Source organism: Triticum urartu, chromosome 3, assembly GCF_003073215.2.
Source record: "Triticum urartu cultivar G1812 chromosome 3, Tu2.1, whole genome shotgun sequence".
Classification (NCBI taxonomy): Eukaryota; Viridiplantae; Streptophyta; class Magnoliopsida; order Poales; family Poaceae; genus Triticum; species Triticum urartu.
The window spans coordinates 676,107,804-676,117,213 of record NC_053024.1 but is presented as its reverse complement, the minus strand read 5'-3'; the positions used below and the strand labels follow the sequence as shown (position 1 = coordinate 676,117,213).

Below are 9,410 nucleotides of genomic sequence, written 5' to 3'. Positions count from 1 at the left end.
GAAGATTTTCATAAAAACAATAAATTGAAAAATTGTTCATGACTTTATTTTAATTTTATGAATTTCAACAAAAAGTTTGTGAACTATAAAAAAATAAGAAACCAAAATAAAAAGGAAAAAAGAGAACGAAAAAGAAAAGAAAAATACTCAGAAGAAAAAACAAAAGAAGTAAAAAGATAGTGGCGAAAAACCCAGAATTGACCGTCCTATCAGAGGACCAGGAGCAATTAATCTTTATCTTTACCTACTAATAAAGCGGCTATCGCTTCTGCCGTCCGTCATTAGTACTTTTGCATAAAAGCCCCTGTGGTTTCGTGTATTCAACCCGCAATCCATTATTAAGCTGCCACGAAAAACGGTTCGCAGAAAAAATACCCGTACGCGTCTGCCTCCTCGCATCGCCTCGACCCTGGCCTCTGCCTAGGCCGAGCCAACCCTAGCTGCCGCCGCACCACTCGCCGCCGCGGCCGACCTCAACCCACCCGCCGCCCCCGCCGACGTCAACCCGCCCGCCGCCCCGTCCACACCTCTTCCTGCTCGCCACCCCCGCCGCGGCGCTCGAGCGCAGCTTCTGGATCAGGTCAACGCGGCGGCTCGACAGGCTGGGGACGATGCGTCTGCTCGATGCAAAACGGCGGCGGCGGGATCCAGCGGGCGCGGGAGAAGGAGAGATCCGGCGCGGCGGCGCGAAGTCCATGCAAGTGGAGGCGGGCCTCCATGGCTGGCAGGGAGAGCTCCAAGGTCATGGCGGTGATTCGATTTTTCTGGTAGAGAAGAGAGACAGAGGAGGATCCAGGGTGGAGGAGAGGTAGGAGAAGAAGGACGAGGAAGATGGAAGGGTGCGGCAGGGGTGCAGCGGTGCGAGGGCACTGGTGCGCGTGAGGAGCGCCTCTCCTCGGGAGGATCAGGGAGGAGCGAGTGAAACTCAAATCGACTTCAGAGCAAGGTACTGGTGTAGAACTACGAAGAAGCAAGCTGACCAGATGCACACGTACTAGCCGGCAACAACGATGAAGGAAGCCAACCAGATGTGCACAAAACTACACTACATCATGCCTAATTGAATCCTCCGGTACGTGTTCCATTGGCTAATAGACCATGCTAGCTAGCTAGCAACCATGTAAATTCCCCACGCTTGATTGATTCCTTTGGGACTTTATTAACTTCTATATGTTCTTCCCATGATTATCTAGATAATGCTAACTGTTGATATTTCTTTCACGCATACATGGTTTTGCTTGGAGTTTTTCCACTGGCGACGTCTGAACTCTGAATATATGAACTTAAGGATAAATCTTATAGCAGATCAAAATCATGGTCCACGCAAAAAGAAGAGACCAGAATCATGGTTGTGCTGATTCCATAGGGGCCTCATGATGGTTTGTGTTCTTTTATTCAAATGAAAAAACCAAGATTATTATTGTAACTGTTACAGTTGTACTAGCAGGATTATCCTAGAAGCTGTGCCAATTTTCCATCAATTGATAACACTGTAAGGTAGTGAGTCATCTTTCTAGACTTTACCATGCCTAGATTGGTTGACTTGGATCACGTGTATGTCTTACACTTTTAGACAATTCTCACTTGCTATGCTAAGCTCGAATTTGAAGATACAAGTTGAGGTGTGTCTTGGGACAGTGTGACTAAAAACCGAACCTTCAGTTTATGCAATCAGAAGAAAAGTGAATGATTTTTCAATGAAAACAGAATACTTCTGAGCATAAGGATGAAAAAGTGCAGCAACCGACTTGGCTTATTGTTTTGGAAATTGCAACCGGTGTTCTCCTTCTTGTTTTTGTGATCACTAGTGTTGTTACTGCCTCCAGAAGCTTCAATCTAAAGCCTTCTATAAGAATATCATCATGGAGTAGATCAAAAAGTTGGAGCAACGAGATAACAGTACTGATTGGTTGGTATTAACTATATAAAATAAATTGATTATTTTGTCTAACATACATTGTTGCTAATTTGTTCATGCTTTCCTCAGATTCTGATATGCTGAAAAGTTTGCCAGAGTTGAGTCACTAGGAACTTGAAGTAGTGTGTTAGGATTTTAGCAACATAATTGGCTCAACTCTGGAGACTATAGTCTACAAAGAAACAATGAAGGATGGACCTGAGGTTTCTGTCATGTCATTATGCGCCTTTGAAGGTCATTGGACTAGCCAGCATGAGCTCTTTTACCAAAACAAGGTAGTTCGTTTGTCTAAAATTGCGACTCAGAAACACCTTTTAACTCAAATAATAAATAAATAAAATGGGATGAACATTGTAGGTTATTGATCTGGCAAGGTTGAATCATGAGAACATAGCAAAGTTTCTGGGCTATTGCAGAGAGAGTGACCCATTCTCGAGGATGTTAATCTTTGAGTAAAAATCAAATGGGACCCTGTACGAGCACCCACACTGTAAGTCTATCTCTTCAATTTCATTAGGACAGACTAAATATTTGCATTTTCTGTGTGTTGTAGATTTGATCTCATTTGTTTTCGTCCTTTATATGGGGAAGCGGCCCAATTCTCTTGGCTCAGATGAATGAAAATAGCCATCGACATCGCCCAAGGTTTAAGGTATTTGTACACCGAGTCGCAGCCTCCTTTCGCTATATCTGAGCTGAACTCCAATTCAGTATACGTTACAGAAGATTTTATATACAAACTGAACTTTGAAATCCACTTGACAATTGCTCATGACTTGATAGAAATCATTCTTATGAGCAGGCTGACGACGTCGTCTATTGAAGCCCCACCGGCGACACGACGGGACAGCTCCGACTTGTACGTGGGTGTGGGAACGCAGATCCGCGTTGCCAGCTTACACAAGGCCATGCTCAACGCGCCGACGCAGGGTTTATCGCCCGTCTTTGTCAGATAAGCAAAGCAATCCACCTTCCTCTTTCTCATCAGATCCATTTTATTGTGATATTGCATTTAAGTCAATCAATTTTTATGATTCTTTCAGTGTTAAAGAAAATGGAATTTACCTGAATAAATTGCGTGTATAGATATGTAGAGGATGAACTCAACAAGTGGATCTTTCAAGGTTAATTAGCTTTGCACATTTTATAAAATAGATGCAATGGCATAGCACCTTCAGTATCATGCTTGCACTCACATGTTGTTCCAACAGCACTATGAATGCTGCCCAGAATTGCCATGCCTTCAGCTTTCGCTATAAGTTCCTATGATGCTCCTTTTCAGGTGACTTTTCATGTGATTTCTACTTCTAAAAATTAGAAAGTACCTTCAGATCAAAGCAGTGGATTTGTAGATTTTCTGGGTATTGGTGCTACTCCATCTCCATTTGGCTTACGGTCTTTGGTCACTGATTCTGAGGTACGACGTTGTTTTACTTTTATGTTAAATCCCATTTAGCTTGGCACCTCCATTTATTGGTTCGGACCGAGCAAAGATCCTGTCGAGCAATATCACTGACTGGAAGCATAAATTTTCAAATCAGTGATGAGATAAATCTTGTGTACCGGTGCTTAGCAGCTAGCGAAGTGCGGCTGGTATTTTTGGTCTGTATGTAGGTAGCTTCCTGATGTGTGTGGCTGTTGTTCATTCACCACCTGAACTTATTTCTGTTGGCTTCATTTTAGTAAAGATGGGGTGGGGAAAAAACTACACCCTATATATGTAAGTTGACTGAAAATAATAATATGTTTCAGTAGCTATATTTCTCTGTTTCCTAACATGGTTGTAGGCTAGATGTTCGTGTTGGTTTGTCTTGCTGTAGAACTTGCCCCTATTCATTTGTTACACATTTTGTGTAGCTATCAAGGAAGAAAGTAATGGACATTCACAGGTCAGAGTCTCCCCATCAGCATTTGATGGCAGGGACCGCTGCTTTACAGAAGATGGATGTGAAACCAAAATCATATTCTACCAACTTTTATTTAATGCATATTATCATTTAGCAATACGTTGGTTGTGCCTCCCCGTGATCAATGGAGATCTTCTGTAGATGTATTGGAGTTTTGTCATGCGTTAAACTTCTCAATGGTTGACCATGGAAAATCTGTGTAGTTCTTATTTTGTACATATGCTTCTGGTTTCAAGGAGAATTCTTACTCCTTTTGGAATTACCATCTTTAAACATTGTAGATCCCAATCTCTTGTGTATTTGCATCAAATACTGTTTTTCGAATGCTTATCCTGTATAATACTAAACTCCCTCCCCCTACTTCTTCTGTCACATGTGTTGTTCCTTCGTCATCAGTGAGCTCCAGAAAACACAACTGCAAGGTAGAGAATAGTTGCCACTTAGTTAGCATTTTAGTTAGCAGTGTAGACATGTTAGTAATACTATAATGTTGGACAATAAATGACTTCGACTACATTCGAACGAACTTATCTTGCTTCCAAGAAGAGTAAAATCATCTTTAATAATTTCCCGGATTTTGCTTATATTCATGTTTCTTAACATGTTTGGAATGTCGTTTCCTCCAAAATGCGACATTTACCTTCCATTGGGAGCATAGGATGCATTTTTTATCAGTTGATGACTGAAAAAAATCACTTTTCTGATAAAAACGCTATCCATCAGTTGGACTTAATTAATTGCCTTCTAGACACACCTTCAAATATATACAGGTTCTCTAATAAGGTAGTCGTGGGAACACTATATTTTTGGTTTACATTGTAAATGTTTCCAGTGACCATAAGTTTGACTTTCTTTTTTGCTTCTTTTCAGCTTTCAGGTCCTAAATGAGAAGGTAAGGATGTACTTGAGCAGTATGAGAAGACCGAGTTCCATTATCTCAGAAGCCAGAAGTTTCCCATTAATCTTTGGTTCTAAAATTTGTTTAAGAAAATGGTCATTCTGCTATTAGCACCACGATTATGTGTCAATTGTAGATTCTTAATTGGTTAGAATTATTTTATATGTTTGATTCCTTTGGTTCATATTTATTCAACAACAAAATATTTTCGAGATTGGTCAATTTGAGGATCAAACTTCAAACATGTGAATTGATGTGGCATCAAGCTAAATCTATTGATACATAGCTATCCTTTTTTGCTTTGCACAATTAATATTGTTACTGGAGATGTATGTTAATCCTCTAGCTTTGCTCATTTTATCTTTTGATTTCATCTGAGTTGATAGGATATTGTGTCATGCGTTCAAAAATTATATGGTCATGTGGGTGGATTGTTTCTCCCGTTGCAACGCACAGGCATGTTTCCTAGTCGCTATCTAAGCGGGGAATAGGATCTCCAGCGCGTTGGGCGTTGCCTACATCCAAACGCCCACCCCGCACCGCGTGGCTTTGGGCTGGCCAAGTACGATGCAAGATGAGCAGTGCGCCTGGTTTTATTTTTGTTTTAACTCTTTTCTTTTATTAATTAAGTTTTAAAAAGATATCGTTAAATTTTAAAATATTCCATAAACTATAAATGGTCATATTTAAGAAAATATATTTGTGAAATAAAAAATATGAAATTGAAAAAAAAATCATGAATGCACAGGTTCTACGTCATTTTCAGAAATCATTTGAGTATTCAAAAAGTGTTTGCCAATTTTTAGAAAAAAGTTAATGAAATCAAAAAATATTTGTTCAGGAAATTTAAAAAGGTTCAATTTTTTTAGAAAATACATGTGATTTGTGAAATTGTAAACAAATGATTCTGAATTTGTAATATGTTCATGAAAAAAATGTTCAGGAGTTTTAAAAATAATTGCGATTTGAAAAATTATAAGAGAATACTGAAAAGATAGTTTGCAAATTTGAAAAAACTTTTGTTCATTTTTAAAATGTTCTCAAAATTTAAAACATGTTCATAAATTAATAAAAATGTGTAATAAATACAGAAATTATTAATAAATAGTTATTTCTTTTCTGAAAGGAAAGAAAAATTTAGAATAAAACTCAAAATTACTTTTTTCTTAAAAAACACAGAAGGTTCTGGATCCTTCTTTATCATGGGAACTACACACAATAAAAAGGCACAAATGGGTTGAACCATTATGTGGCAGCAACACTCTTCAACAACCCACTGGTGGATTATGCTTTCCGTGTCAGCACCCTGCAAGATGGGAAGTTCCACAATTCCTATTTGCTGCCATTGGCGGCAAAGTGACGCCAAATCCCATGGGAAAGGAAGCACGTGAAATTAAGTGGGGTGTCCTGTTTAAGTATGCTTTGTTCCTGGTTTTAGGAACCATTCAGAAGGATTCAGTAAAGTTCAGAGCCGATTTTTTTTCGTTTTTCCCATTAATTATTTCACTGGTTATTTTTTCCTTTTTCGAAATTCTGAAAACCATTTGCATTTTAAAAATTATTTGGAAATTTAACTAGTTTTATCATTTACAGTTTTTTCTAGAAATTCAAAAGCATTCATGTGTTTTCAAAAAATGTTCGCGTTTTCATAAAATGTTTCAAAAAAATCCAAGTTTTTCAAAAATTGTATGCGTTATGTATAATATCTTTTCCATTTTCCTAAAATATATGTGTTTTTAAACAAATTTGGAAATTGAAAATTTAAAAATTTCTGAGAATTTTAAATGATATTCGTGCACCCTCTGGCGGTACAGTGCCTGTCTCTTGCATTATTGTGTCACTACAGTACACATGAATTGCATAATATGCACAGATAAGAATGCAAGACTGTAGCTAATGGACTAGCTCGGCACCTGTGCCTATGCCTTTGGGGGCAATTTGACGGAAAAATCCTTCACACAGGAGCTCCCGGTACTATAGCTAGGGCGCCCCTATATATCACATTCAGCGAGACGGTACGAACCCTCGCTGAAGGGTGACGTGACTGGGGAACAACATCCTCGTTTTTTGTTTTTTATTCATTTTTTGTTTTTTGTTTTATTTTGTTTTTCTACTTCCAAATGTCCTAATAAATATATTTCAAAAATCGCTCTACATAAAACATTTGAAAAGTGTTGACCAAGCATTTGAAAAAGGTTAAATGTCTATAGAGAAAATGTTTATCACGTATACAAATAAAATAAAATATGTATGAAACTATTTGATCATGTATTAAAAAATGTTGATTAAGTATTTAATAAAAATATTGAACAAGTGTTTGAGAAATGTTAATCAAGCATTTGGAAAATGTTAAATATGTATAGAAAAAATGTTGACCATGTATTAAAAAATGATAATCAAGTATATTTTTTAATATGTATAGAAAAATGTTGATCATGTATTCAAAAAATTATGTCTAATTTTTGCATGTACATAAAAATGTTAATTAAGCATTTGAAGAAAATATTGAGCAAGTATTTTAAAAATGTTCAATGTGTTTAAAAAAAGTTGTCCATGTCCTAAAAAAATTTAATATTTCATTTAAAGACTGTTAATTAAGCATTTGAAAAATGTTAAATGTGCATAGAAAAAATATAGACCATATATTAGGAAAATTTAATCTTGTATTTGGAAAATGTTAATAGAGTATTTGAAAAGTTTTGAAATTGTGTATAGATAAAATATTGACCATGTATTCAAAAAAGTTAATCATGTATTTGAAAAATGTTAATCAAGAATTTTAAATTTTTGAAAATATCTGTATAGATAAAATGTTGATCCTGTATTTTGAAAATACGAAATATGTATTGGAAAAATGTCAAACATGTATCAGAAAACTATTGTTGACATATACAAAAATTGTAGAATAAAACCCAAAAGAAATGAAGAAGACCAAAAAAATGAAGACCCAAAAAGAAATGAACTAAAACTAAGAGAATGAAAAATAAAACCAAAGAAAGAAATGAAAAAGAAAAGGAAAAACCCCCAGAGAAAACCGAATAAGAGAAACATAAAAAACGGTGGAGAAAACTAGCTCTTTTACCTCAAGTAGGATGCACCCTATAGTTTCGTCACAAACACGTGACAGCCCCTTTTTCTCCACTATTTCTTTCATTAGGTGTGTGTTAATGGGCCGAGCCAATTGACACACCAGATAAAGAAATCCTTCAGCGAGAGATCCTTCTATCTCGGTTAATGCAAGATATACTCGCTTGCTCTAGATAAGCCAACTTGACGTAAATTGCTGACTCATGTTATGTGGTAACTGTGGGTTGTGGCAGTTCAGCCTGGCAAAGAGTGGTGGGTTGTAGAGGCGCTTCTGGGGATCCTTCCAACTCGCTTAATGCAAGATATCCTCCCACGGTCTAGCTATGGCAACTTGACATAAATTGATGACTTGTGTGTTACATGCTAACTGTGGGCTGTGGCAGTTCGGCCTGGCAAAGAGTGGTGGGTTGTAGAGGCACCTTTGGGATCCTTCCAACTCACTTAATGCAAGATATACTCGCCACAATCTAGCTAACGCAACTTGACGTAATTGATGGCTCGTGTATTGCGCGGTAATTGTGGGTCGTGGTAGTTCGGCCTAGCAAATGCTTTATCAACATTTTTCAAATTCAAGATTAACATTTTTTTGAATGCATGATCAACATTTTTCCATACACATTTAACAATTTCTAAACACTTTATTAACATTTTTAAAGACGTGTTCAACATTTTTTCATATACTTGATTCACATTTTAATATACAATGATAAAAACAATTCATTATTTTAATGCATGGTCCACACTTTCTCTATACACATTTACTATTTCCAAATGCTTGTTTAAATTTTTTGAAAATACCTTTTCTACATCATTTGAATGCTAGATTAATATTTTCATATACATGATCAAAATATTTCATTATTTTTTTAATGCATGGTCAACATATTTTCTATAAACATTTAACATTTTTCAAATGCATGATTACATTTGTTGAAACATTATGAAACTATATTTTTGTAATATATATGTTTGATAATTTGAAGTGTAAACAAAACTAAAAAATGGAATCAAAAAACGAAATAAAAACGTGGAAAACAGAAAAAAAATTTAGGCAGTGTCCTTCCGCCCAATGGGCCGGCCCATATGCTCGCATGAGTCGTTTCAGCGAGTCGACATAGGGGCGCCCAGTTCTTTGTTCCGAAAAAACCACGCATCCTTAATATCTCAAATTCTCATCAAAATAGAACCAACCTGTGGTTGAGATGGTTAGGTGGACAGTGGTATCCCCAACCCACCAGGGTTCAAATCCTGGTGCTCGCATTATTTCTGGATTTATTTCAGGATTTTCGGCGATGCGCTTTCAGTGAGAGGAGACGTTTCCGTCGACGACGAGGCGCCTACGGTGACTTCATATTTTCATATTTTCCTTTTCTATATATATATATTTAAATTAAATAGGACAACATAGTTCCCGAGTAAAGTATTTATTACCCCAAAATTAATGAAAATTTGAAAACCTGTTAAGAATTTTAAAATTCATGAACAATATTTAAATTTAACATTTTTTTCTAATTTCGTGAACATTATATTCAAATACATGAATTTTAAATTCACTATTAATTTTATAAATCCATGATTTATTTTATAAATTCAGGCATAT

At 36.5% G+C, this 9,410-nt stretch overlaps 1 long non-coding RNA gene across 8 annotated transcripts; it reads left to right on the top strand.

Moving 5' to 3' along the window:
• The first annotated feature begins 361 nt into the window (after positions 1 to 361).
• Positions 362 to 5,028, top strand: LOC125545869. Of its 8 annotated transcripts, XR_007300327.1 has the most exons (7): positions 369 to 1,909; positions 1,988 to 2,193; positions 2,276 to 2,408; positions 2,510 to 2,570; positions 2,721 to 3,335; positions 4,222 to 4,247; positions 4,696 to 5,028. It is a non-coding gene; the product is annotated as an uncharacterized LOC125545869 (long non-coding RNA). The 8 variants fall into 8 exon arrangements; XR_007300324.1 differs by lacking the exons at positions 4,222 to 4,247; positions 4,696 to 5,028 and having other exon boundaries at positions 362 to 1,072; positions 1,827 to 1,909; positions 2,721 to 4,105; XR_007300323.1 differs by lacking the exons at positions 4,222 to 4,247; positions 4,696 to 5,028 and having other exon boundaries at positions 362 to 1,072; positions 1,708 to 1,909; positions 2,721 to 4,105.
• Positions 5,029 to 9,410: the final 4,382 nt, after the last annotated feature.